Source organism: Schistocerca serialis, chromosome 1 (genome assembly GCF_023864345.2).
Source record: "Schistocerca serialis cubense isolate TAMUIC-IGC-003099 chromosome 1, iqSchSeri2.2, whole genome shotgun sequence".
NCBI classification, from domain to species: Eukaryota; Metazoa; Arthropoda; class Insecta; order Orthoptera; family Acrididae; genus Schistocerca; species Schistocerca serialis.
The window spans coordinates 497193135-497219841 of record NC_064638.1 but is presented as its reverse complement, the minus strand read 5'-3'; positions in this window follow the sequence as shown (position 1 = coordinate 497219841).

Below are 26707 nucleotides of genomic sequence, written 5' to 3'. Positions count from 1 at the left end.
ACTTACACCCCCACAATAATAATATTAATAACAATAATAAACATCGCGTCTTGTACAGTGTGGACATTAATAAAACCGATAAACCGCAGGGACGGATTCCTGACTGGAAACATTAAAAAAAAGGTTCTATGAACATGCATCGGGAAACGTGCGGTTTGAGTGGAACGACAACAGATCGTCCCAGAACACAGTACAAAGTTGCATTGCATCCATGCCACAACAGACATACAAATAGGCCTCGATGGGTCTGCATGTGATTGGGATAGAAGCGTTTCTCATTCAGGATACACATTGTCGTACTTTGCCTTAAACTATGTTGTCAGGAGCTTGTTGGAGCTTGTGCTAGGTTTCGTCTCAACATATTGTAGGACCCGATTCTCTAAATCTGGTGTAGCCACAGTCTGCTGCCTCCCTGTACGTTCCTCTGTCTGAAAGGACCCATTATCACGTAAACTCCCAAAAAGTGCTCGGAATGCTGTGTGATGTGGTTGGTGTCTGGGAGGGTACTTGTTTTGGTATAGCCGTGCTGCTTCTCGACCGCTTTCACCAGCTTGGACGTACACAAAGACGATCTCGGCTCGAATACCGGACCATTCTGCTTCTTATAGTACGCTGCGTCAATCACATAGTCTGCAAAACACAAGAAACACACGGCACGTGTTCAGAAGAACTTTCACGGTAACGATGCTTTCCCAGACACATGTTCATGGCACCTTTCTTCCTCCAGTTCTAGTCTGGAATCCGACCTGCAGTTTGTCGATGTTACTAATATTAATCCTATATAAATAAAACATATTCTTCTTATTCTTGTGCCTTTGTCCCACGTCTGAGCGGGATCGACTAGTTTATTAAAGGATGTCGCATGGTTAATTTAAGGGGCGGCTGCGTGCCCCCTTTTCCCTATCGCCGTCTCGTTACACCCTGGGACCGAAAATGTGTATCCCAATTGCCGTGTGTATTGTTATTCGTGCGAAAAAGTTTTCTAAATGTGCCTAAATCGCGTAACTGAGGCAGGAATTTGGTACCAGACCGGTATTCACCAAGGGGGATATGCGAAATTGCCAAAAGAGCACATCCAGGTTGGCCAACATACCGGCCCTCTTCGTTAATCTGGTGGCCTTATTCTCTCCGGGATCGGCGCTGCACCGCGTCCCGGAAGCTGCGCTTAACAAGCGTGGATATTCTTCGGGCAGGTCTGTATATACATAAGAAATATAAAACAGTATTGCTTGTACCCACGAATAACTTTGCAAGAAGTCACCAAAATAAAACAGCAACACATAAGACAGCACAGTCTACAGGAATACACACATACTACAAAATTCACAAAGAAATTGCATAAACAAGCCATGAGGTTACACTGTCTTTTCACTAAAACACATTTCTTTCGTAACAGCCTCTCCATATTTTCAAATTCGAGAATATAGCCATACACTCACATTTCGTCATGGCCTAGCCGTGCAAATACATTTCACTACAATTATGACACAATAAAAACTCACCAAGGCCTCGCCAGGCTTTTTCACTTGAAAGTTTCATTGGTCCAGGCGCTTCACCACTATAGAATACTTGGCCACTGCGATCACTGACAGCTACCAATTCTCATTAACTGTAATTATGACATATTCAAAAGTACAAGTAACTCAGAGGATTTGCTCTGTACCCCTTAGCGGAATCTCTCCTCCGTCCTTCTTCTTCCCTGCTTGTCTGTTAAGCCGTCGACACACGGACGGTGCATTCGAATGTTCAGCGATGAGCTTGCTGTATTTCGATATCATTAGAGTGGAAAAATCACGTTGGGGAGCCTTTCCGAACGTGCAGGGCAGTATCTAGCATGTCAGATATTCTGAACGTCTGTATGAACGTGGACCAATGAGGTGGAAAAACGCCACTTACGTCACATTAATACCATGTCTCTTCACTACAGAGTCACGAGAGATCATATTAGATTTCTGTTGAAGACAATATTTATATATGGCGTTTCTAAGCACCAGCAAATTCAGATCTCTCGAATACACATTGTTAATTGTATATGTTGTAATAAAATTACTGAAAATGTCGTAATGGTGTTTAAGGAACTATTGCGACTGCATATTGTGAAACTATACCGTTTCAAAGCAACAGAACATTGAGGATCCATCAAAAATGCATTGTTCTTGGTACAATTTGTTATTAAAAACATACATATACGATTAAAGCTTTGAACCGGTGAAAAGGTGCAAAGTATAGTCGTAAACCAACCGTTGTCGATGGAGCGTAATGAGTTGAGTTGCAGAATTGAAAGACAGCATGTGATGTGTCGCTGGTTCTCTTCATTTCCTTAAGATTCCAGTATGTACCCCTTATGATAATATTTTGCCTCAAAACCTTACGTAAAAAAGAGAGATGTAATGTGAATTCTACAAAATCAACCAAGAAATAAATGAGACTTTCTTGCAGACTTTCGTACTACAGATTGGAATGGGAATGTTTTGTAAAATATATAATTATTTTTAAAAACAGTTTGTTTTCTGTTATGTTATGTTATTATGCGAAACTGTTAAATGGTAAATAAATATCGTATAAAAAATAAAAATAAAATATCGAAACTTTATTAATACCCTTTGCGTTTTCTGGTAGGTTTTGGTACTCACCTGTTAGTTTAATAAAAGTATATTCTATAGTATTCGATGTTATGTAAATATAAATGGTCTCTTTCTGAGGATAAGTTTGCTCTATCGACTTAATCCACGAAACCGTTCGCATTACTTGCATTTATAAATTTGGCACATTCTTGTTTCATGTTTTGTGTTTGAAATGTCATAAAGATTCTGCTATTGAATGGGAATAGTTAGCAAGTGAGAATTGAAATCCTTGGGCTAACAGGACAGAGCAAATGAGATTATATTTGTAGAAAGGGATCAAAATAAGCTACTGTCAGTTGCACTCAACTTATAAACTTTATTTGTTAAAACTCACAATCACACAAGCAAGAATCAAAACCTCTCAAAGTTTTAACGAAAGACCTCCTTTGATTTCATTTAGATCGGCTGAAGGCCACATCGAAAATCCAAGGCACAAGGCATAAGCCAGGTATTGAGGCACAGGAGTTCTTCTGGAGGATTCACTTTTTTAGAAAAAGAAATTTTTATCTACATTATAAAGGCTAAAAGACGTAGCTTAAATTTTTCCCATAGAACTCGGCTGAAAGCCGCACATTAATCAAGAACAGTGTTGGCCTAAGGCCGAGACAAAGATTTTCAATGTTTAATCTAAATAGGCTGAAACCTCGGCTGAAGTCCGCATATCAACAAACAATTTAACGGTTTAAGGCCTAGGAAGAAGAGCTTTCAATTTGAGAAGGCTGAAGGCATTATCTTAAAATATTTCGTGTAAAACTCGGCTGAAGGCCTCATACTAATGAATAACAATCTTATGACTTAAGGGCAAGACAAAGATTTAGAATTTAAGAGAGATTAAAACTCGGCTGAAGGCCACACACCATGCAGAAAACAATTTTACTGGTTAAGGCCTAAAGGGAAGAGCTTCTAAATTTCAACTAAAATATTCTAAAGGCTTTATCCTAAAATGGTTCACATAAAACTCGGCTGAAGGCCACATACGAAACCCAAACAATCTCACGGCTTAAAGCCCAGGCAAAGAAATTTCCAATTTTTTGTTTAAGCTGGAAAACTCGGCTGAAGGCCACATACACCCTAGAAAATATTGCTTATGGCGTAAGGCCTAGACAAATTTTTTCAACTTTTGATTTGAAAAGGCTGAAAATTCGGCTGAAGGTCACATACTAACATAACATAAATTTACGGTTTAAGGCCTAGACACAAGGAATTTTCAATTTTAATTTTGAAAGGCTGAAATTCGGTTGAAAGCCACACACCAAACAAGAAACATTTTTTTCTTTTTTACGGCTTAAGGCCTAATAAGAAAAACCTTGCAGTTTTAATAAGCTAAAACCTGTCTGAATGCCACACTGAGCACTTAAGACTAAAAAGGAAATCACTATGTAAAACGCAAGGAGCGGCGCTCAAAAGGTTCCAAGGGTCGGCCTGGGAAGTAACACTAAGGCAAATTTAGGTGAGACAGGCAGCCAGACCGACCACCTCTTAATCGGAAGGCAACCCAACCGAATGCCAGCCAACGAACCAACCAACATGATCAGTTCTGCTTCACTCGACCAGCAAACGACAACAAGATGTCAATAGCACAACGTTCTGGATACTGGTGCCCAATCCAACCAAGTCAGAATAAACGCCCAAAACTACCAACAACAACACAGCTGTCGAACTACACGCCGTGCTGGACAGCATCAACACGACGAGGAAAATATGCTGCCGAAAACTACGTCAACGACCAGGGCAGGTCATCGGAACGTCAACGGCCACAAGGCAGAAGGTACCGCTGGTACACTTCATTAATGAAGGAATGAATTAAACTAAGTTAAACACCACACAGGAAGACGGCTGCAATTCTAGTCGACTTCAATGTACACACGTTGCTGCTCGTGGGAATCTCCCGGTTAGCGACAACCAGGATCAAACGAAGAGATGTGATAGCAGCTGAGGCTTGATAGTACGTTAAGTGAGCACACAACTTTAGTGTCCAGGATCGGTGGGCGACGAACTCTGTAACCCTCGTATGAAGCGCCTCACAACTCCAACCGCGCGTGGCCGGCCGGTGTGGCCCAGCGGTTCTAGGCGCTTCAGTCTGGAGCCACGCGACCGCTACGGTCGCAGTTTCGAATCCTGCGTCGGGCATGAAGTTGTGTGATGTCCTTAGGTTAGTTAGGTTTAAATAGTTCTAAGTTCTAGGGGACTGAAGACCTCAGATGTTAAGTCCCATGGTGCTCAGAGCCATTTTTTTCCAACCGCGCCTACATGCCACCGACGGCTTGCCTGACTATGCGCCATGGAGACTTCCTCGCTGCTCTGCCCCAACCGACCAATTGCCACACACAGCACACCCGGAAAAAATACATGCACCTCACCAAAGATCGTTCAGCAGTACTAGTTTTGATACACGCTGCTATTGCCACACACAGAGAGAAGACAGCAACGTTATGGCGGTAACCGAAGAAGAAATAAGTCATTATTGGACTGCAACTAATGATAAAAAAAAAACAGGGCATGCCACGAGCCAGCCACGGCTCAAGCATGACCTAATCGTTTCAAGAAAAAGTGAGAATGATGTACTAAATTTTATCTTATGTTGAGAGCTAGTGTAAATTTGTATCGCAGTTATTTTACTGTAACTTATATAAGCAGATGTCCTTATGGTCTGGACATAATAAATACTTTTTTGCCTTGTAATATACTCACGGATATTGAACTTTTTGTGTATATTACGAGTACACACAGAAAAAAATGAGTAGCATATGGGCAAGGTAGGAAATGTGCGTTTCAGTGAAGCTAATGTAGGAAATTAATGCTCGTCCACTTCAGAAACAGTGCGATTTGCGGCCCAGATACAGCGCACAACTGCCACTAGAATGCACTGTGATTGCTTATACAACGTTGAGGGGCATGTACCGTATGCTCAAGTTGCATCGTTTCCGAGTGTTCAGTTGCAAGTTGAACTCGGCACGCTCAACGCTGACGTTCGAAAGCACGGTTCGTGTGACGATGGCATTAGCTGTAGTATCTTGTAAACGCCAGAAGGGAAGCATTCAGGGCCAACTGCATATATGAGCCTTGCAACGAACTTGTGACGTCAAACTAGTCGGCTTGTCCACCCCAATTCGCGAACGCTCTGCTCTGGGCAGGGCGCACGGGAAATCAATATTTAACAGGAAAGGTACGGACTAAAGTCTTAATACTGTCGTGTGCTGTTAGGAATTTGCTTGAATATAAAGACGGAGTCAAGAATTATTAAACTCGTCTGAAATAGTTACTCGTTTGCAGCCGGAGACGGCTGCTAGCACGCGCAAGACCTGCAGTGTCACTGCCTGTCTTTCTCGTGAGCTTCAGAAGACACCATCTGCTGCCCCATCCCGACGATGCCTGCATTACAAGCGGACACACCCAGCGCTAACCGTTACTGTTGACTGTTCCACGGCACTCTGCTTCCCTAGGGTGTATCTGGTTTCGACGCCACCCGCTTTCTCACCAACCCTTTTGCCAAGCCTGCAGCTGCGCTAGCAGTACTTTCCCCGCTCTGCCGGTGACCTGCCGTAGCGCATCACAGCATCATAACACGAACATGCAGGAAGTTCAAATGTGCCGCAATACACGTTCAACACTGATTCGTTTCGAAAGGGTGTCTTAAAGCTGTTGTACCCTCTTCTGTGACAAGCTGTTCACAACTGTTATGACTTGTCTTTCATATCTTTCATATCCTGTATACTGACACTGGCACGGACTTCACGTCCGAGCTGGTCGCAAGTATGTTCTACCTGACACAGACGGAGGCTCTGGCTGCCTACTGGAATACCGCAAAATCGTGCGGACAATTCATGGAGACACGTGCCATGTGTGAGAGCGTTGTCTATTTAGAACGTGGCACCACTGTACTGTCACATGAGAGGGAATACATTAGATTGCAGAATGCTCGTGACGTACCCTCGTGCTGTCAAATTCCCCTCAGTCATTACCAAGCATGACGTCATATCCAAATGCTGCTCACACCATGACGCCAGTAGTAACACCACTCTACCTAACCAAAACATTCGAAGATTGGGACTTCTCGCCATGGCGCCGCCATACTCTTCGACGGTGATATCCGGGATAGCGCACATCCGCGATTCATTGCTGAACAAAATGCGACGTTTTTCATCAGCAGTCCATGCATCCCGGTCGAGACACCACTTTAAACAAAGTGGTTTGTATTTTGGTGTTAAGGGCAGCCGTCATATAGCATGGTAATTGTGGTGTCACCGCCAGACACCACACTTGCTAGGTGGTAGCCTTTAAATCGGCCGCGGTCCGTTAGTATACGTCGGACCCGCGTGTCGCCACTGTCAGTGATTGCAGACCGAGCGCCACCACACGGCAGGTCTAGAGAGACTTCCTAGCACTCGCCCCAGTTGTACAGCCGACTTTGCTAGCGATGGTTCACTGACAAATTACGCTCTCATTTGCCGAGACGATAGTTAGCATAGCTTTCAGCTACGTCATTTGCTACGACCTAGCAAGGCGCCATTATCAATTGCTATTTATTTTGTGATGCATGTACCGTCAGACCGATGTTCGTCAATTATGGATTAAAGTTAAGTATTCCAGAAGCTACGTACTATTTTTGCTACTGTAAAGACCTTGTCCTGTTCCAGACCTCACGCCATGTGAGCTTAAACGCGTGCCCTTCGGCCTCCCGTCCTAGTGGATTGGCTGTCTTGCCAGTCCACAAAAGAAATTCCATAGTCCCGCTATCGCCAGCGTCCGACAAATGGTGCGGGATGACACAGAATAGCGCATGGAGTCCATTACCTGTTCTCGACTATTTGGCGCAGATGTGAAGGAGTTACACTGTTCTTGACGCACAATACTGCGATCCTCCCTTGGGATGGTCAGGCGTGGATGACTGGATCCTTGACACAAGAGTACGTCTGCCCTCACCTTTCCGTTCAGTGCAACATTGGGCTACTATCAAATCCGAAAGCTCCACAAACCTGTATATTGTACAATTCGACCAACCAGGCAGATGAAAACTGACTACGAGTCCATTCTCAAATTCTATCAGGTGCCGATATTAGTCTCTCATACAAGTATGTGGTCTATCCGTATCCTTTATGTATTTTACTCAACGTGTGACACATTATAAATCCTACGAGGCCTAATAACAACACTAAACACGAACAACACAAAGGCGCTCTGCTGGCCTTTCCATCTGCCACAGTGAACTGCAACCCGCCGAGGGTATGTACGTGTGTGAAGTTACATTGACATCCGATTATGTCTTCTGGGTACTTCAGCTTCTTTGTTAGGTATTGTACACTCACTCTAAAAAAGAAATAATGAAGAGAAAAATGCAGAATAGAAACCGGTATAGACCCAACGTACAATCACAGTCAAGTGAATAGATTTTCAGAAACGCTGGACGATTTATTCAAGAGAAGTAACGTCACAAACCGAGAAAGTCAGTCGCGTTGGTCCACCTCTGGCCCTTTTGAAGCAGTTATTCGGCTTGGTACTAGCTGACAGAGTTGTGAGATGTCCTCCTAAATCACTGAACAAACTTTATTCGAAGATCCCGAGATTAATACCAACAGGCTTGGGAAACTGTCTACACGTGTTTCATTGAGTGTAATAGAGACGAACGGAAAAACAAGAACATCAGTTTCAGTATTCCTTAATCACTTTTATCTCTCATGTACAAATTTGGCTTAAGATGAGGCTGTTCATAGAAACGTAAAGAATGTGATATTTGTAATATGAATGTTTAGAGTGAAGGGTCGTTATTTTCTAGAACACCGAATTGCGTTCAGAGGACATGTTTTTGTGTAGGGAAGAAAGTCTGTGAGCATTGCCCTAATTTAATTATCGCACCTCTGTAAGAATGAATGAGATAGATATTAGGTCAATGGCGTTGAAAGCAGCTGAAATCTCTAAAATTTAACAAATTTGGAGGAAACGACGGAATCCCTGTCAGATACTATACAGAATTTGCAACTGCATTAGCCCCTCTTTTAATCATAATGCAGCGTAGATCCTTAGAACAAAGCACATGTGTCCACTAGTAAGAAGAAACAACAGGTCACATAGTCTACATTAAGGGTAGTAAAAGTGATCTATAAAAGTATCGTCCAGTATCCTTGAGATGTATTAATTGTGGAATCAGAGAACATATTAAAACGTAAAGAAGTATGTCGAACAAAATGATGTACTCCGTACCAATCGGCACGAGTTACGACAACACCGGGTATGGGAAACACATTCCACGCTTCTTTTCAAGACGTCTTAAAAGCCATTGACCAAGGCAGTTTAAGTTTGGTGCAAAATTTCTTGATTTCCAAAAAGTATTTGCCTCAGTACCACACCTACGCTCACTATCGAAAATAATATCATAAGGTTTATCACGCATAATTGATATTTCTAGGTAGGGACTAAACAGGATGTTATCTCGAGTGAAAAGTTATCGACTGATTTAGAAGTACCTTCAGGTGTGCTGCAAAGAAGTGTGTTGAGATCTTTTCTGCTTCTGATATATTTTAATGACCTAGCATATGATATTAACATGTCGTCAGCGTTTTCGCATATGGCAGTTGTCTATAATATACTACCGTCTGATAAAAGCTGGAAAATATTCAGTTAGATCTTGACAAGTTTTCAAAGTAATGAAAGGACTGTTAACTTGCTTTAAAAATTCAGAACTATAAAGTTGCGCAAATCGGAAAACGATGAAATGTATTATGTGACGACTGTATTCTGTGGTCAGTTGGTAATAGCAAAGAGTTTGCAGTAGAAGAGATGTGTTTCACAGTAGGAAGATGAACAAGTTCTCATAGCTGTTAAGGCATGCTCCTTACAGCCCACGTTCGCTGGATTTCTTTCTTCTTTTGGTTCACCTCTCAAAATATGGAATATTTTTAACACGCTGTGAAATTATCGAGAAGGTTAGAAACTTGTGCTTTTTGCGAAGAGAACTGCTTTTAACTCCAAACTGAAAAGATTTGAAATTAAATATTGTAGAACAAGTCTATTAGTTTGGTCGCGTACGACGTGGCCAGTTATTTGTGCAAGAATATAACAACAGAAGTCAGCAGAAATTCTTAACTAGAATTATGGGAGTGAGAAATGTGCTGATAAACAGTAGGAAAATAAAAGATGTGATCAAAATTACCTATCAAATGAAAAGCTGTCTTATAATAAAGTTGCTACTCATTCGTCACATTTTCCTTGCTTGAACCTAGGGAAGAAATACAGTTTCTAATAACGGTATTAACAAGAATAATATACGCAAGAGTGTTCAGATCTTGGGTTTTTTGAAATGTAGAAGTAAATGACTGAAGACATTATATTAGGTAGGAATATAAGACACGGCACGGAGCAGTTTTCGTATGTGTACCGAGAATGGGCTGGCGTAATAAATAAACGAGAGAAGAACAGTGAAGACTGTACTGCTAGTTTTCTTAAAGTTAAAACGAATAGAAGGATTGTTTTGAAACAAGGTGATCAGAATAAAAATGTCAAATGCCCACAAAATAAAAAAGATAGAAATAAAATGATCGTAGAATGCCTTTCACGGGTTACACTCTTCATGGCCTTCACGAATATTCAGTGTTGGGTCAGATAACGACATTCCCCTGTAGCAATCCTGTGAGGATCCAGTGGTACAAAGCGACATACTATTGGACAGAACGAGTTACTTACGTCTGCTTGAACATATACAGGATAGGCAGAAATAGTAGGAAAAGCTTGTAGGTTGTTGCATGGAAGGTTTTGCTGAGAAGAAGTTCATAAGAAAAACATCGATACGTTGCGCCGTTCTCGACTTATTTAACACAGAAGTTACCGAACCAGGAAATCGCGCGAGTAAATTCAAGTAGCGCGCCACATACGGTGTCGCCAAACGCGTTATTCGTTTGGTTTCATAACCGAACAAGAGAGTGATACAAAAACTTAACATGGGACTGTAGAATGATCGAAACCGAATCAAAGCCTGAGCAGTTCCTTGCGCTGTCATCTACAATCTGAGAACAACTGACAGTAATTGTATCTGACGGACCGCTTGAGTTCGCTCGCAACGGCCTGACTGACTAACTTAATTGCTAATTAACTTGGAAATGGCACCACATATTGAATTTTTTTCCTAATATTTATTTCTTAGCAGAACCTATCATGAGACACAATTACAAACTTATCAGACTCTGTACATCCCGTCTGCCAGTCAATCTTAAGCTCTTCAGTCATTGCTTGAGCAGTGAATTCGATGTAAGTAGTTCTGCTCTAGCGTGTACCGAAAATGGGTGAAAAAACTCGTAAAGTGTACTCATGTCAAGTATAGAAACAGGCATAAAACAAATATGCGGAACTGAAGCGACTGCTTTGTCTTCAGAACGAGAGATTTGTGGGTCGAAGAGAGGTGGAAAACAGTGTTTTTTACGAAAATCCCTATAGAATGCTCTCGGATAGGAAAATCTGTCACCAGCCCGGACATCAGGCAGGTAGAGTGATGACGGCCGTCATAATACGTCTGATGTGAACCATTACAGAGTTAATTAATTTAGGCAAAAAGGTTTTTTTTAGAAAAAGAGAAAAAGAACAGCCTTTCTAGTGGTTTGATATGTCGAGTTCTTTTACCCAATATAAGAAAATTGTCACGCTATTACGACAACTTTGTCAGGTGCCTTGGTGATTATACTGACACACACACACACACACACACACACACACACACACACACACACGAGAGAGAGAGAGAGACAGAGACAGAGAGAGACAGACAGACAGAGAAAGACGTACATGCCAGTGCCAACAGAGGTGTAATAACCTGTAATAATGGTAAATATCCATGTGGGACGTACGACGGACGTATCCGTTTGGACAGTGAGGCGAAATTTGGGGTTAATACAGCCTTTATGCTACAAAGATTTCTAATTTCAAGGCCTATCACAAGTTGTAGAAACTTACCTCGAATTGTCTAGATGTTCAAATCTGATAATGTGAATGGTTGAAGCCTGACAGAAATAAGGGTACAGTGGCCGTGAACCAAGATCTATTCTATTAATTTTGAGGTTTTTGATATCCCAATAATTCTATAGCTATGCCGAGAAAAAGACTCGTTTGAACAACCTGTGAGTTAACAAAGTCGAGAACAAAAAATTCAACAACAGGTGTGTGCTGCTGTTAGCGATGTGTCGTCTTTCTCTGCAAGCGATTTTAGTGAAATGGATATTCATTTATCATAAATTTTACTGACAATATAGTGCTTTGTTTATTTTTATGACTGTTAATTTCACACTTTGTTTTCATATTTCGTTTTGATACTCGTCCTCATAGCGCGCCCGAAATTCACGATAATAAATTATTTACTGTGTAAGCTGTGCTGTTGACGTAGAATAATGAAAGGTCACCACCCCTTAGGTATTGTGGCCATTACCTATAGCCAATTTAACATTCACCGTTCGATGGTTGTTGGGATAGTGATCAAACTCCGGTAGGTACTGTCAACTTCATCTAAGAATAGTGAGATGGCAACTTATCTGCTCTCGCCAGCGTGCTTCTGCGTCTAATAGAACATTTTTATTTTACATTGCAAACGTAATCTGTGTAGCCGAGGTCAGACAGAATAGCAGAATCAGTAGGAAGAATAAGGTTTATTAAAATAAAAACCCTTCCAATAGCCAGTTAACCTATTTTTAATTTGCAAAATAGGTTTTGATTCATTTACAAGTCTCTTATACATGTTACAGACGTGAATACAATCCGTAGTCATACGGCTTCAACGTCATCTTAGCCATAAAATATAGGATGTCCCGATTATGCCTCTAGTACAAAAATCTTATTACACAACGAGATGACAAAAGTCATGGATAGCGATGTACACATATACAGATGGCGGTAGTATCGCGTACACGAAGTATGACAATGCAGTGCTTTGAAGGAGCTGTCATTTGTACTCAGTTCACCATTCTAAAAGGTTTCCGACGTGAATATCGCAGTACGAAGGGAATGAATTAATAGACTTTGAACGAGAAATGGTATGGATCAGGACTCATGGGACATTTCATTTCGGAAATCGTTAGGGACTTCGGTATTCAGAGATCCACACTGTCAAGTGTGTGCTTAGAATACCAAATTTCAGAAATTACCTCTCACCACAGACAACGCAGTCGACGTTTGCGTAAAGATGTCATTGCTAACAGCAAGAAACACTGCGTGAAATAATCGCAGATATGAATGTGGGCAGTGCAGCGAAATTTGGCGTTATTGGGCTATAGCAGCAGAGAACCGACGCGAGTATCTTTGCTAACAACATCACATCATCTGCTGTGCTTCTCCTGAGTTTACCACCATATCGGTCTAGGGAGACGATTGAAAAACCTTGACCTGGTCAGATGAGATCTGATTTCGGCTGATGGTAGGATTCGAGTGTGGCACCGACCTCACAAAGCCACGGACGCAGATTGCCATCAAAGCACTGTGCAAGCTGGTGGCGGCGCCGTAATGGTGTGGGCTGTGTTTGCGTGGAACGAACTGGGAACTCTGGTCAAACTGAACCGAACATTGACTAGGAATGATTGTGTTCGGCTAATTGGAGACCGTTTGAAGCTATTCATGGACTTCATTTTTAAGACTCACAGGTGCACCTTGTCACCGACTCACAACTGTTCGCGACTGCTTTGAAGAACATTTGGGACAATACGAGCTCTTGATTTGGCCACCCAGGTCGCCCTACATGAATCCCATCTAACATTTATGGGACATAATGGAGAGATCAGATCGTGCAACAAATCCTGCACCGGCAGCACTTTTGCTGTTATGGATGTCCATAGAGACAGCATGGCTCAGTATTTCTGCAGGGGCTTCCACCGACTTGCTCAGCACATATCAGGTCCAGTTGCTGCACTACGCCGATCAAAAGTAAATGAGAGACGATATCAAGAGGTATCCCGTGAATTTTTTCACCTCATTGTGGGTCTATCTTGATGTTAAATGGAGAACCGGAAGTGTCCCCTGATCTGTCAGTCAGTGCAGCTCGGTGTTTATACTTGCCTGTCCGTAAAGATGCCCATGTCATTTCTCTAGGTGCACGACGTGCCCGTTCCATCCTGAGCAACTGAGCGAACAATTTGCGCACCCTCTTGGGCGCTAATTGTGTAGGGCTGCTGAGATGATGCCCGGCGTTGCGTATGGTCCTCCTGAAGCTCACGATTCCCTATTCGCATAACAGCCATCTGACTATGCCGCTGTCAAATCTCGTCAAATGCCTGTAGGCGTGTGTCCTCCCTGCAATAACACGATCTTCTGGCATATATACAACACTCATTCTCATTCTTAAATGAAAATCCCGCTCCGCAATCTTCCTTTATATATAGGCTATTCGTAACGTAAGTTCCTTAATTTATGAACACAACGTCAATATATTAAGAGGTTTTATCGCACAGAAGTTGAAACCACTACAGTTACCTATTTTTCTACGACTGGTGTTCCATAAGCAATGACACCCAGATATTTTCTCGACAAATTTAGCTTGGAAAAATATGAAATTTTTTGTCGGAGATTGTGGAATATTCTCACTTCAGCACCTATACTTTCATGAAGTTCCGGAAGATGGCAATGCTGTAGGTGGACTCCAAAATGGCGCATGTAACGGCGGTGCGTTACAGGAACAGAGTTGCCATTGAGCTACTTCTGGGGGAAAACCAGAGTATCGCAGACACACATAGGCGCTCGCAGAGTGTCTACGGAGGACGAAAGCACTGTGACTCGTTGGGAGAGGCGTCTCTCATCAACGCGACAAGGTTGCGCAAACCTGTCCCATGTCCCACGTGCCGACCAGCCGCACACAGCTGTGACTCCTGCAGTGTTGGAACGTGCGGTCTCTCTCTTTCGAGGTGATCGATGGATCACAATCAGACACCTCGCTGCTCAACTGGACGTCCCTGTTGGTAGTGCTGACACGCTCGTCCACCAGTTGGGGACACTCAAAGGTGTGTCCCCAATGGGTTCCTCGCCAGAGCAATGAAAGGCAACTGTGCGGAATTGCTTGTGCCTTACGTGGCTGAACATGACAATTTTTGTCGATTATCGTCACGGGCGATGAATCATCGGTCAAGTCTAACCAGAAAAATGGTTCAAATGGCTCTGAGCACTATGGGACTTCACATCTGAGGTCATCAGTACCTTAGACTTACAACTACACAACCTAACTGACCTAAGGAAATGACACACATCCATGCACGAGGCAGGATTCGAACCTGCGACCGTAGCGGTCGTGCAGTTCCGGACTGAAGTTCCTAGAACCGCTCGGGCGCTGTGGCCGGCTCGAACCTGAAATACGACGGTAACCAATAGAGAGGTACCATACTACCTCCCTTCCGAATAAAACGTTCAAGCCCACGCCGTCAGCCGGTAAAGTGATGACGCAGAAGAAACTGAAGGGGTTATTCTGTTTGGTGTCCTCCCTCTTGGTGCAACGATCAACACCGTGTGATGCTACCATCTTGAAACTGAAGAAACGACTTCAGCGTGTTCGTCGCCACAAAAATGCAAACTAACTTCTCTTCCTCCGTGACAGTGCAAGACGTCGCCCATGTCTGCGCCCACGAGAGAAGCCCACAGAACTTCATTGGACTGTTCTTACTCATCCACCTTACAGCCCGGACCTCGCACCTTCAGACTGTTTGGCCCAATGAAGGATGCACTGGGAAGGAAACACTACGTGCATGATGGGGATGTTATTGATGCAGCAGGACGTTGACTCCGATGTCGACCAGCAGATTGCTACCATCCGGGCTACGGTCGCAGGTTCGAATCCTGCCTCGGGCATGGGTGTGTGTGATTTCCTTAGGTTAGTTAGGTTTAAGTAGTTCTACGTTCTAGGGGACTGATGACCTCAGAAGTCCCATAGTGCTCAGAGCCATTTGAACCATTTTTTTGATCAGCGTCTGAAACAGTTTGGGTCGGAGATATTCTGAATGGGTATGGTTTTCCTGGCTACAGTCTGAACAATTGAGTGATAGGCCACGGCGCACATCAAGACAGCCCTGCAGCCACTAATAACCAAGTAAGAAGGCACGTGTGTCTTCAGTTCAATTTTTATCTGACGCACACCATTGAGAATACGGTAGGTTTCGAACGTCTTCTACCTTTCAGCAACATGGCTGACAATGTTGTCGTAAGGTCTACGGCATCTCAAACGGGAGAGTAAAAGCCCTAAACGTCCGGAGACCAAAATCAGTGTGATCAACCACGACAGCCCGTATATCTCCCGCCAGAGTATCGTAAGCATGGGCACACAACCTTAGCGCTCAGTTCGTCATTCACCATGATCGATAAATGAATCCCGAGAACATCTTCGTCTCGTATAAACTGTTCGACTTCATACGTTTTTGGCCTTGCATGATCGAAAGAAAAATATAATCAAATCTTGGCTTGGCGATAGGAAAACGCCATGATGGTCGATGAATACGGACACGAAGACAGGCCACTACACAGAAGTAAACAAACGGGCTCTCTCTCGCAAGCAGCACACAGGCGAGACGCAAACAAGAGGTGCTCGCCTCACCACTGCCAAAGGCAGACTGTCGATTCAGCTATGCACCCCGTTTTCATAAACATCGTAGCTGTACTAAATAGACGTCCTCGGAGTACTTCAAAGCAATTTTTCCTGTAACCTTGTCATTAACATTAAGAACAACCCGGTTCTTGCTTTTTTAAAGGAGTTCCACGCATCTGTTTCGCTACGTAGCAGAAAGCCGCGTTAGCCATTTTGAAACTGCGTATTAACAGTCCAACAATCAGAGCACAACGGTACAAGGACTGTGACTGATCACTATTTTCGAAATAAAACCTACTTAGCTAAGAAGAAAAATGTTCATGCCTGTTAAAACGTCAGAATATCTTCAAAGTTTCATTTACTGAAACTTAGTAAAAAATATATCTACAGGACTGGCTCCAGAGATTTTGCCGTCCCCAACGGAAATCTCAAACGCCTCCCCCCACCCCTCCTTGGACTTTCATAGTCAACCTCTTTCACAATGGTATTCAGAGACGACGTCTTCACATGTCATGCTTACTCATACGTCTTTTTCACATGAACACGTTTTTAAGACCAGAGCCAGGTATGGGTTACCAACTATTGAAGCAGAAGTGAAACGTTAACGGTGTAGTACATTCGTCTGGGTTATAACTCTAAAATTAATTATGCAACGAAAAGCAAATTATATCACTCTCATATTATAGAAGCGAAATCCACTTCTTTCTCGTTCGCTGAGCAGAGGGAAGGATGCGGTACGAAACCGGTGGCAACGAGCATGGCTGAGAACTGGTTTGTCGCAGGTATAGCCGTTGCTACTGCCGTACGGCGTGGAAGGCCATAGGAGAGCGATTCGTGTACGTACAAATGCTTAATTTGCCGAAAAAAAGTGTATGAATCCACAGTTCCTTTCTAGTGTGTCTGTGGTACGTAAAGGAAGAACATATATGGTTTAATATCGAGAAGGTGTGCTTTTCGGCACATCACGGCCATGATTTATGGTTAAAACAAGCAGTTTTGAAAACCATTTACTTTAACGAAAAGTAGCAGTTATGTTTTAAGCAGAGTTGAACGCAAGCATTGTGAAATACAACGAAACTGGGTAAACACTTCTTGCAATGCGTTTAGTTTTTTATCTCCAAAATAAGATTTGACAGGTTCTTTCCACATTACGTTAATATCAGTGTCTACTCATTATGGCTTCAACGCCGAGGAAGAAAGGCGAATGAGGGAAAACTTGAAAGAAGTTACAGACAAAGCAGGAAAAATTAATTAAGAGGAGCGTGACTGGAAGAGGATTAATATAAATGGTATTAATGGCAAATTCAAATGAGTGGGAATGGTGGAGGAAGGATACCATGCACATTTCCACGACTAAATTTCCTCTTAATCACAATGTTTAGATTAAAAAGACTATGACATCTAACAGTTAATCAATTTTTTACTTATTCTTTATTTATTTACTGCAAAGTGTTTTTCTCGGCGCTACTGCTATATGTATTTAAGAAACTTCTGCCATCATGTGCTGATCTTTATCTTTATTTCCTTATTATAAAATATTTCGCTTCTGTAGGGACATTCAAGCTGACGTTAAGTACATTTGAAGGATTGTGTAGGTGCTCTCACAATGCAGTAGATAATATCTAGTAAGACACTAGATTGTGTGAATGATTTGTATTTCCAACTTGTATCTCAGTCCTCTTAACTTACGCAAAACTTTAATCGTCTTGGTTCAAATGGCTCTGAGCACTATGGGACTTAACTTATGAGGTCATCAGTTCCCTAGAACTTAGAGCTACTTAAAGCTAACTAACCTCAGGACATCACACACATCCATGCCCGAGGCAGGATTCGAACCTGCGACCGTAGCGGTTGCGCAGTTCCAGACTGTAGCGCCTAGAACCGTTCGGCCACCATGACCGGCTTAATCGTCATGTGTAGCTCCTCCTTTTAAAACCATATTAAACGCCAATATTTCCCGCCCCCGAAAACGTGGTGCCCTGGGTGGTGACACAGTACCCCTCGCCCCTAGAGCCGGCCTTGGATATGTAATACGTAAGTAAGACGTATTTCCAAGAGCGCAACAACACCAGTGCATGTATGTAACGGCTGCTGACCAATCAACGCATCTGTGTTTGAAGCTTCCTAGCAGGTTAAAATCGTGTGCCCGACCGAGACTCGAACTCGGGGCGTGAGTCGTGTTTGGGTAGCTCGGTTGGTAGAGCACTTGCCCGCGAAAGGCACAGGTCCCGAGTTCGAGTCTCGGTCCGGCACACAGTTTTAATCTTCCAGGAAGTTTCATATCAGCGCACACTCCGCTGCAGAGCGAAAATCTCATATTGACGTCTGTGTTTGTTTACATAAGGGTTCTTCTTAAAGAATAGTTAATATTGTGCAGAGCGTGCGTATTGCCGTCGTCGCTGAACGCTGCACGGTGCACGGTGCAGCCCCCGGCATCCGCCTGTACGGTGCGCCTACACCCGAGCGGGCGCCACTTGGCAATGGCGGGATGGGGAATGGCGGAGGGGCCGAGGGCCTTTGTGTTGCCGCGTTTCGCGCCAACGCGAGCTCTTCAAAAAGCCGCCATCTCGCTTCTATTTGCAGCCGCGGTTGCGGTGGCCTTGTGGCCGTTGCTTTGGCAGTGGCCGCGGATAGCAGCCGCGCGTATCGAGCGGGCCGCAGCGCCTCACCGCGATCCACTACCCGGCTTTGCTTTGAATATACTTTGCGGAGCAGCTGCCGCCAGGATGTTCCTCTAAATCCGCGCGCGCTTCATAGCGATGCGGTGGAGAGAGCTTGGAGATATTTGTCAGGCGTTGATACGGCGTCGATATTCAGTCTATCGATCCATCGACAGCCTGCAGCAGGTTATTAACTGAAGAGTGTAACCAAAAAACCTGCTAAGTGGCAAAAAGTTGTTTCGGAATTGTTGTTGTTGTTGTTGTTGTGGTCTTCAGTCCTGAGACTGGTTTGATGCAGCTCTCCATGCTATTTTACCCTGTGCAAGCGTCTTCATCTCCCAGTACCTACTGCAGCCTACATCCTTCTGAATCTGCTTAGTGTATTCATCTCTTGGTCTCCCTCTACGATTTTTATCCTCCACGCTGCCCTCTAGTACTAAATTGGTGATCCCTTGATGCCTCAGAACATGTCCTACCTAGTCAAGTTGTGCCACAAACTCCTCTTCTCCCCTATTCTATTCAATACCTCCTCATTAGTTATGTGATCTACCCATCTAATCTTCAGCATTCTTCTGTAGCACCACATTTCGAAAGCTTCTCTTCTTCTCTAAACTATTTATCGTCCATGTTTCACTTCCATACATGGCTACATCCATACAAATACTTTCAGAAACGACTTCCTGACGATTAAATCAATACTCGATGTTAGCAAATTTCTCTTCTTCAGAAACGCTATCCTTGCCATTGACAGTCAACATTTTATATTCTCTCTACTTCGACATCATCAGTTATTTTGCTCCCCAAATAGCAAAACTCCTGTACTACTTTAAGTGTCTCATTTCCTAATCTAATTCCCTCAGCATCACCCGACTTAATTCGACTACATTCCATTATCCTCGTTTTGCTTTTGTTGATGTTCATCTTATACCCTCCTATCAAGACACTGTCCATTTCGTTCAACTGCTCTTCCAAGTCTTTCGCTGTCTCTGACGGAATTACAATGTCATCGGCGAACCTCAAAGTTTTTATTTCTGATCCATGGATTTTCATACCTACTCCGAACTTTTCTTTTGTTTCCTTTACTGCTTGCTCAATATACAGATTGAATAGCATCGGGAAGAGGCTACAACCCTGTCTCACACCCTTCCCAACCACTGCTTCCCTTTCATGTCCCTCGACTCTTATAAATGCCATCTGGTTTCTGTACAAATTGTAAATAGCCTTTCGCTCCCTGTATTTTACCCCTACAGACCTTCAGAATTTGAAAGAGAATATTCCAGCCAACATTGTCAAAAGCTTTCTCTAATTCTACAAATGTTCGGAATTATATTTAAAAAAATACGTCACAAGATTTTTCATTTTAAATTATAATATGAAATAGACTGTACAGTTAATTGAAGGACAATTGTAGGTAGACTGTTATATTTAGTTAGATTGCACGTCACATGAGCAGTATGAATCGCTAGTCAGAAATACAAAATATAGATAGATGTGTACACACTTTTACTCAAAAATCACCTAAGTTCCAAGGGTACTTTCACTCTTGTGCCAGTATATTATTTGAAAGTCACTCAGAATGCAAATTAGTCCACATTAGTATGAGAGAAGTCTCATAAAATGGTCTGTATTTTTCAGCCAATTATCGTGTCATTGGTAAGTTTTTCCAAGTGTCAAAGGCACATATCACTGATGTGAATTAGGCATTGCGTGCTGAGTGGCGTATCATAGTTTCTGATCGGCAACTTTGTTGCTGTTACCCAGGAATCTTCAGCATTCTGTTCTGTTCACCGCGGCCACGTCGCTCTGCTTCCCGGGATGCTAGTTATCACAGTCAGTTCCAGATGGTGCTTGCCGTCGGTAACATAAAAACCTGTGATTCGTTTACGTTGCTTGCGTTGTTCCTGTGTGTGGAGTGCTTGTTTTAAGCGAGAGAATATCCTTAATTCGTTGATAAAGTGTGCAGAAAAGGAGACTTTTAGCACGCTGCAAAAGAGACCCAATTTAAAAATGGTGTGGCGTTGTTGGCGGGGCTACCGTACGGGATGGTTTTAGTCTCCCGACGGGAATGCCGTTCTTCCGCCGCACACATTGGTCGCTTCCATACTGGTATGTAAGAATTGTATCGTATGTGTATTTGAAGAGTGTAGTTGAGCGTGATGGACGACTACATACAGTCGTGTTTGTTTGTGTTGTTGGTTCAAATGGTTCAAATGGCTCTAAGCACTATGGGACTTTGCATTTGCGGTCATCAGTCCCCTAGACTTAGAACTACTTAAACCTAACTAACCTAAGAACATCACAGACATTCATGTCCGAGGCAGCATTCGAACCTGAGACCGCACCAGCAGAGCGGTTCCGGGCTGAAGCGCCTAGAACCGCTCGGCCACAGCGCCCGGCTGTGTTGATAGTAATAGAAGGATTAAGATAAAATGCGTTGCCGGTACATCGCCTACTTCTCTTGTATACCACCAATGGGGCCGCCGAACTTAACGTCAACATCAGACCGACAGACCATCATCACAGTGTTCTAACATCATGAGATATGGTGGAGATGTTTAGGATTTAATAGAGGACATCACCGCAAAGACAGCTATTCAGGAAATTTACACTACCACCTCTCCTCCTCTTACCGTCCAAATACTGGCATTGCAAGTGTTAGTCAACACCAGGATCCGAACTGACTTGTCTCCGAGTCCAGTGCCATAGTGACCTCGCCTGCGGAGTCGGGCACCGCAAACTATACTACAGGCTAAAGGACAGTGTGCGAATGCATCCATAACGAAAACGTAAAGCTCTAGTCGCAGCCGCGTGGTGTACTCTTACAAACGTGAACCGACAACATCACACTCTCTCATTCCCCAAAGTCAATCAACTTGTTATTTTGTTGAGATGTAGAATCACTCATTTTCTACACTATATGAGCACATCTGACAAGAATTTATTCAATAATGTGTAAAAATGGCCTTACTTTGGAGAGGATGTGTCCCTGTAGCTTGCTGCAGGTATACCATATCAAATTGAAGTCACTGATAGTCAGTTATGGGATTTACCCCGCTGAGCACAGTATGTTGATTGCTACGTTTCACTCACTTTTCGAAATAGTCACCACATGTCTCTGAGGTTAAAAACGACCTATCTTACGGAAGCAGTGGTTGGGAAGGGAGTGAGACAGGGTTGTAGCCTATCCCCGATGTTATTCAATCTGTGTATTGAGCAAGCAACAAAAGAAACTAAAGAAAAGTTCGGAGTAGGTATTAAAATCCATGGATCAGAAATAAAAACTTTGAGGTTCACCGATGACATTGTAATTCTGTCAGAGACAGCAAAGGACTTGGAAGAGCAGTTGAACGGAATGGACAGTGTCTTGAAAGGAGGGTATAAGATGAACATCAACAAAAGCAAAACGAGGATAATGGAATGTAGTCGAATTAAGTCGGGTGATGCTGAGGGAATTAGATTAGGAAATGAGACACTTAAAGTAGTACAGGAGTTTTGCTATTTGGGGAGCAAAATAACTGATGATGGTCGAAGTAGAGAGGATATAAAATGTAGACTGGCAATAGCAAGGAAAGCGTTTCCGAAGAAGATAAATTTGTTAACATCGAGTATAGATTTAAATGTCAGGAAGACGTTTCTGAAAGTATTTGTATGGAGTGTAGCCATGTATGGAAGTGAAACATGGACGATAAATAGTTTAGAGATGAAGAGAATAGAAGCTTTCGAAATGTGGTACTACAGAAGAATGCTGAAGATTATGTGGGTAGATCACATAACTAATGAGGAGGTATTGAATAAAATTGGGGAGAAGAGGAACTTGTGGCACAGCTTGACTAGAAGAAGGGATCGGTTGGTAGGACATGTTATGAGACATCGGGAGATCACCAATTTAGCATTGGAGGGCATTGTGGAGGGTAAAAATCGTAGAGGGAGACCCAAGAGATGAATACACTAAGCAGATTCAGAAGGATGTAGGCTGCAGTAGGCACTGGGAGATGAAGAAGCTTGCACAGGATAGAGTAGCATGGAGAGCTGCATCAAACCAGTCTCAGGACTGAAGACCACAACAACAACAACAACAACAACAAGAACATCTTACGGACCATACGAGCTGCGCTAAGATAACAGAGCCTGCTTAAAACCAGGAACTTATCTTACAGTCCTGTGAACACAGCTATTGTGATCCCACAACAGTGGAGTCTCCAAAAAAACATAATTAGGAAGATATAGAAGAAATGGCATTACTTAGTCACGGAGTTATTGAAATAAACATCCTGTTTCCTGTTCATTGTAGCCGGCATGGTTGGGAAAAAGTCACGCTAAGAAAAATATTTCCAAAATCAACATAGAGCCACATCCTTCCTGTACTACGCTCTCCAGACACTGCGGGATTGAGCACTCTGTACGCAGCCAGTGCACTCGACACCTTGAGTTATATGAAAAGAGGCAAAAATCGCCAATCGTCGGACCACGTTACACAGTCTACTTAACCATTGTTTAGTTTCTGCGATGTTTGGCACATGGGAGCTCTGGAGCTTTACGTCCTGCTCTGAAAGCATTCGTTTCGGACGGTATCCCTCTCGAAATACTCATTGCATGCAGTTTCGCTCAGAAACTGATTACAGAGTCCATACACTCACTGACAGCAGCAATCCATGTCTGAGTGAAACCATCTTGAGAGATCTCCGGTTCCTGTTCGTTACGCCCTCTTTTCTACCACACTTGTTACGACCTGTTACATTTCTGCGAGTAGTATATTCACTATTCCTTGTAGACCCGTTCGACAATCTGCCTTGATATACCAACAAAGTGGATATCTTTATTCAGCTTGTCGTCATTGGCACGTCTAAACAAGATTACGAATGGGAAGATTTTCATCCCTTCCCCACTGTGAAACACTTCCTTCGAGAGGTGTGTAGTTGTATCTTACTTCCATATAGGTAACCGTCATGGTACGTATGAAGTTTTAGGGTCGTGATGAAGGCGGCCGCTGTGACCGAGCGGTTCTAGGCGCTTCAGTCTGGAACCACGCAACCGATTTGGTCGCAGGTTCGAATCCTGCCTCGGGCATGGATGCGTGTGATGTCCTTAGGTTAGTTACGTTTATGTAGTTCTAAGTTCTAGGGGACTGATGACCTCAGATGTTAAGTCCCATAGTGCTCAGAGCCATTTGAACTATTTGGTCATGATTAAAATTCTTGTGCGTGGTGTGCTGGATCATTGTATACTTTGCACATACTTTAAGTAGAAACTACGAAACCGACGTTTCGATCGTATTACAACGGCCTTCCTTAGAGCAGGACTGGTTTCGGGAGAAGAAGCATACCTCCATTTATTGCAGACGATCGATGACGGCAAATCATATTTTTGAAACTTTAATGCACTTAGAACATAACATATAAGAAGATAGTAACTGTTCACGGAAGAACAGATACCATTGATGGCCGTGCAGCTTCTCTAGAATCTATTAGAATCATTACGTCTGTAGATTGTGGACAGCTCGGAATGTGGGTCTCACGGACGGGCGTGCAAGGGATAAGTCCCTGCAGTCGCGCTACTCATCTGTGTCCTCGGTGGCTCAGCTGGATAGAGCGTCTGCCATGTAAGCAGGAGATCCCGGTTTCAAGTCCCGGTCGGGGCATATAGTTTCACCTGACCCCATCGAGGTATATCAACAACACCTGTCGACAGCTGATGGTTTCATTTAATTATCATTTATTCTAGAACACAACAGGTTATCGCGACGAAGGGGAGAGGGAACTATCTGTGGACTATCCAGCTTGCCAGTGTTTGGCGACACTGTGCATATCAGCGCTTTGTCTCTGGTAAGCACGTTTTATTCCTGGTGTGCCTAGAAATATACTGACAGTTCCTGTGGGGCAGTTTGTTTAGGCTGCCGAATCGGTACCCGGTTAGGCTTCCGCCTTGCGACAGCTCGCGGCATGTTAAACTGGGATAGCCGGTAGCCATCCTGTATATTTGTTGCCAGGCTGCTTAATCATTTCAATTGCCATTCGTATAGGGAAGATACAGTGGACCCAGTGTTTAGAAGTGCTTTCGAAAACTTAAAATCAAATCAGGCAGAAGGGGTACATAACATTGTAGTTTCTTAAGTGGGAGGAACTGGTAACAAAATGATTATTCAGGTTGGTGTGTTTAATGTATGAGACTGGTGATAAATCATGAGGCTTTCGGAAAAACATCATCACACTACTCCGAAGATAGCAAGAGCTGACAAGAGTCGACTTGGAAGAGGCGTTCGTCAACGCAAAATGGTGCAACATGTTCGAAATCCTGAGAAGAGTTGGGGTAACCTATAGGGAAAGACGGGTAATATACAACATGTACAAGAACACTAAGAGTGGAAGACCAAGAACGACGTGGACGGATGGGAAAGGGTGGAAGACACGGATGCAGTCTTTCGCTCCTGCTGTGCGAGCTATGCGCCGAAGAGGCAATGACGGAAGTAAGTGAAAGATAGAAGAGTGGGATTAAAATTCGAGGCGAAAGGATAGAAATGTTAAGCTGGAATGCGGCTAAATCGAAGAAAGATAAAAGTAATGAGAATTATCAGAAATAAGAAGAGCAAGAAACGCAACATCATAAATTATGATGTCGAAGTAGGTGATGTCTAGGAATTCTGCTACCTAGGCAACAAAAGACCACATGACCGACAGAGCAAGGAGGGCATAAAAGCAGACTATCACCGGCAAAAAGAGCAGTGTAATAGCAAACATAGCCATTAATATGAGGAAGAAATTTCAGAGAATGTACATTTGGAGTGCAGCATTGCAAGGTAGTGAAACATGGATTGTGGGAAAACCGGAACAGCAAAGAATCGAAGCGTTTGAGATTTAGTTCTAGAGAAGAATGTTGAAAAGTTAATGGTTCAAATGGCTCTGAGCACTATGGGACTCAACTGCTGTGGTCATAAGTCCCCTAGAACTTAGAACTACTTAAACCTAACTAACCTAAGGACAGCACACAACACCCAGCCATCACGAGGCAGAGAAAATCTCTGACCCCGCCGGGAATCGAACCCGGGAACCCGGGCGTGGGAAGCAAGGACGCGACCGCACGACCACGAGATGCGGGCAAAAGTTAATGGACTTGTATGGTAAGGACTGAAGAGGTTCTCCACAGAGTGGGCGCGGGAAGGAATATATGGAAAACACTGTCAAGCAGAAGGAACAGAGTGATAGTACATCCGTTAAGACATCAGGGAATAATTTCCATGGTACTAGATGGAACTTCAGAGGGTAAAAACTGTAGGGGAAGACAGAGATTGGAATACATACATCAGATAATTGAAGACTAAGTTAAAAGTGGTACTTTGAGATGAAAAGTTTGGCAGAGTTGAAGAATTCGTGATGGGCCGCATCAAACAAGTCTGAAGATTGAAGACTTACAGAATTGTGTTTTGTGTTGGTGCGTCCACGACTCTTTGGCCAACACAGGGATTCCTGGAGCATGGTGGATTGCTCATAGTCAATGTCCACGTGCAAGGACGCGGCAGCATTTTCGTGATTATCAGAAAGCAAACATTCTCACCAGAAGCCAGTCGCTATTTGCACACTGTAAGTGATGCGAAGCAATACTGAGAAGAATTTGAATTGCCATAACACGGGAAGCAGACACCTACGTAGTTATTGCAGTGCCAAGTTTATACTGTTGTTGACAATACAGGGGGAGGGGGAGGAGGGGTGGAGAAAAACCAGTATCGGGACATAGTCACAGCCTCTCGAATACAATGCACACAATGGCACAAAGTGACACATGAGGTCACTTCGCTAGACATTGCGGATGGATTTGGAATTCAGCGTAAGACGCTGTCGCAAAGGCTGGTGATTATGACAGCACACTAACGTCTCTCGTGCCTGAGTCAGCCAAATACGGTC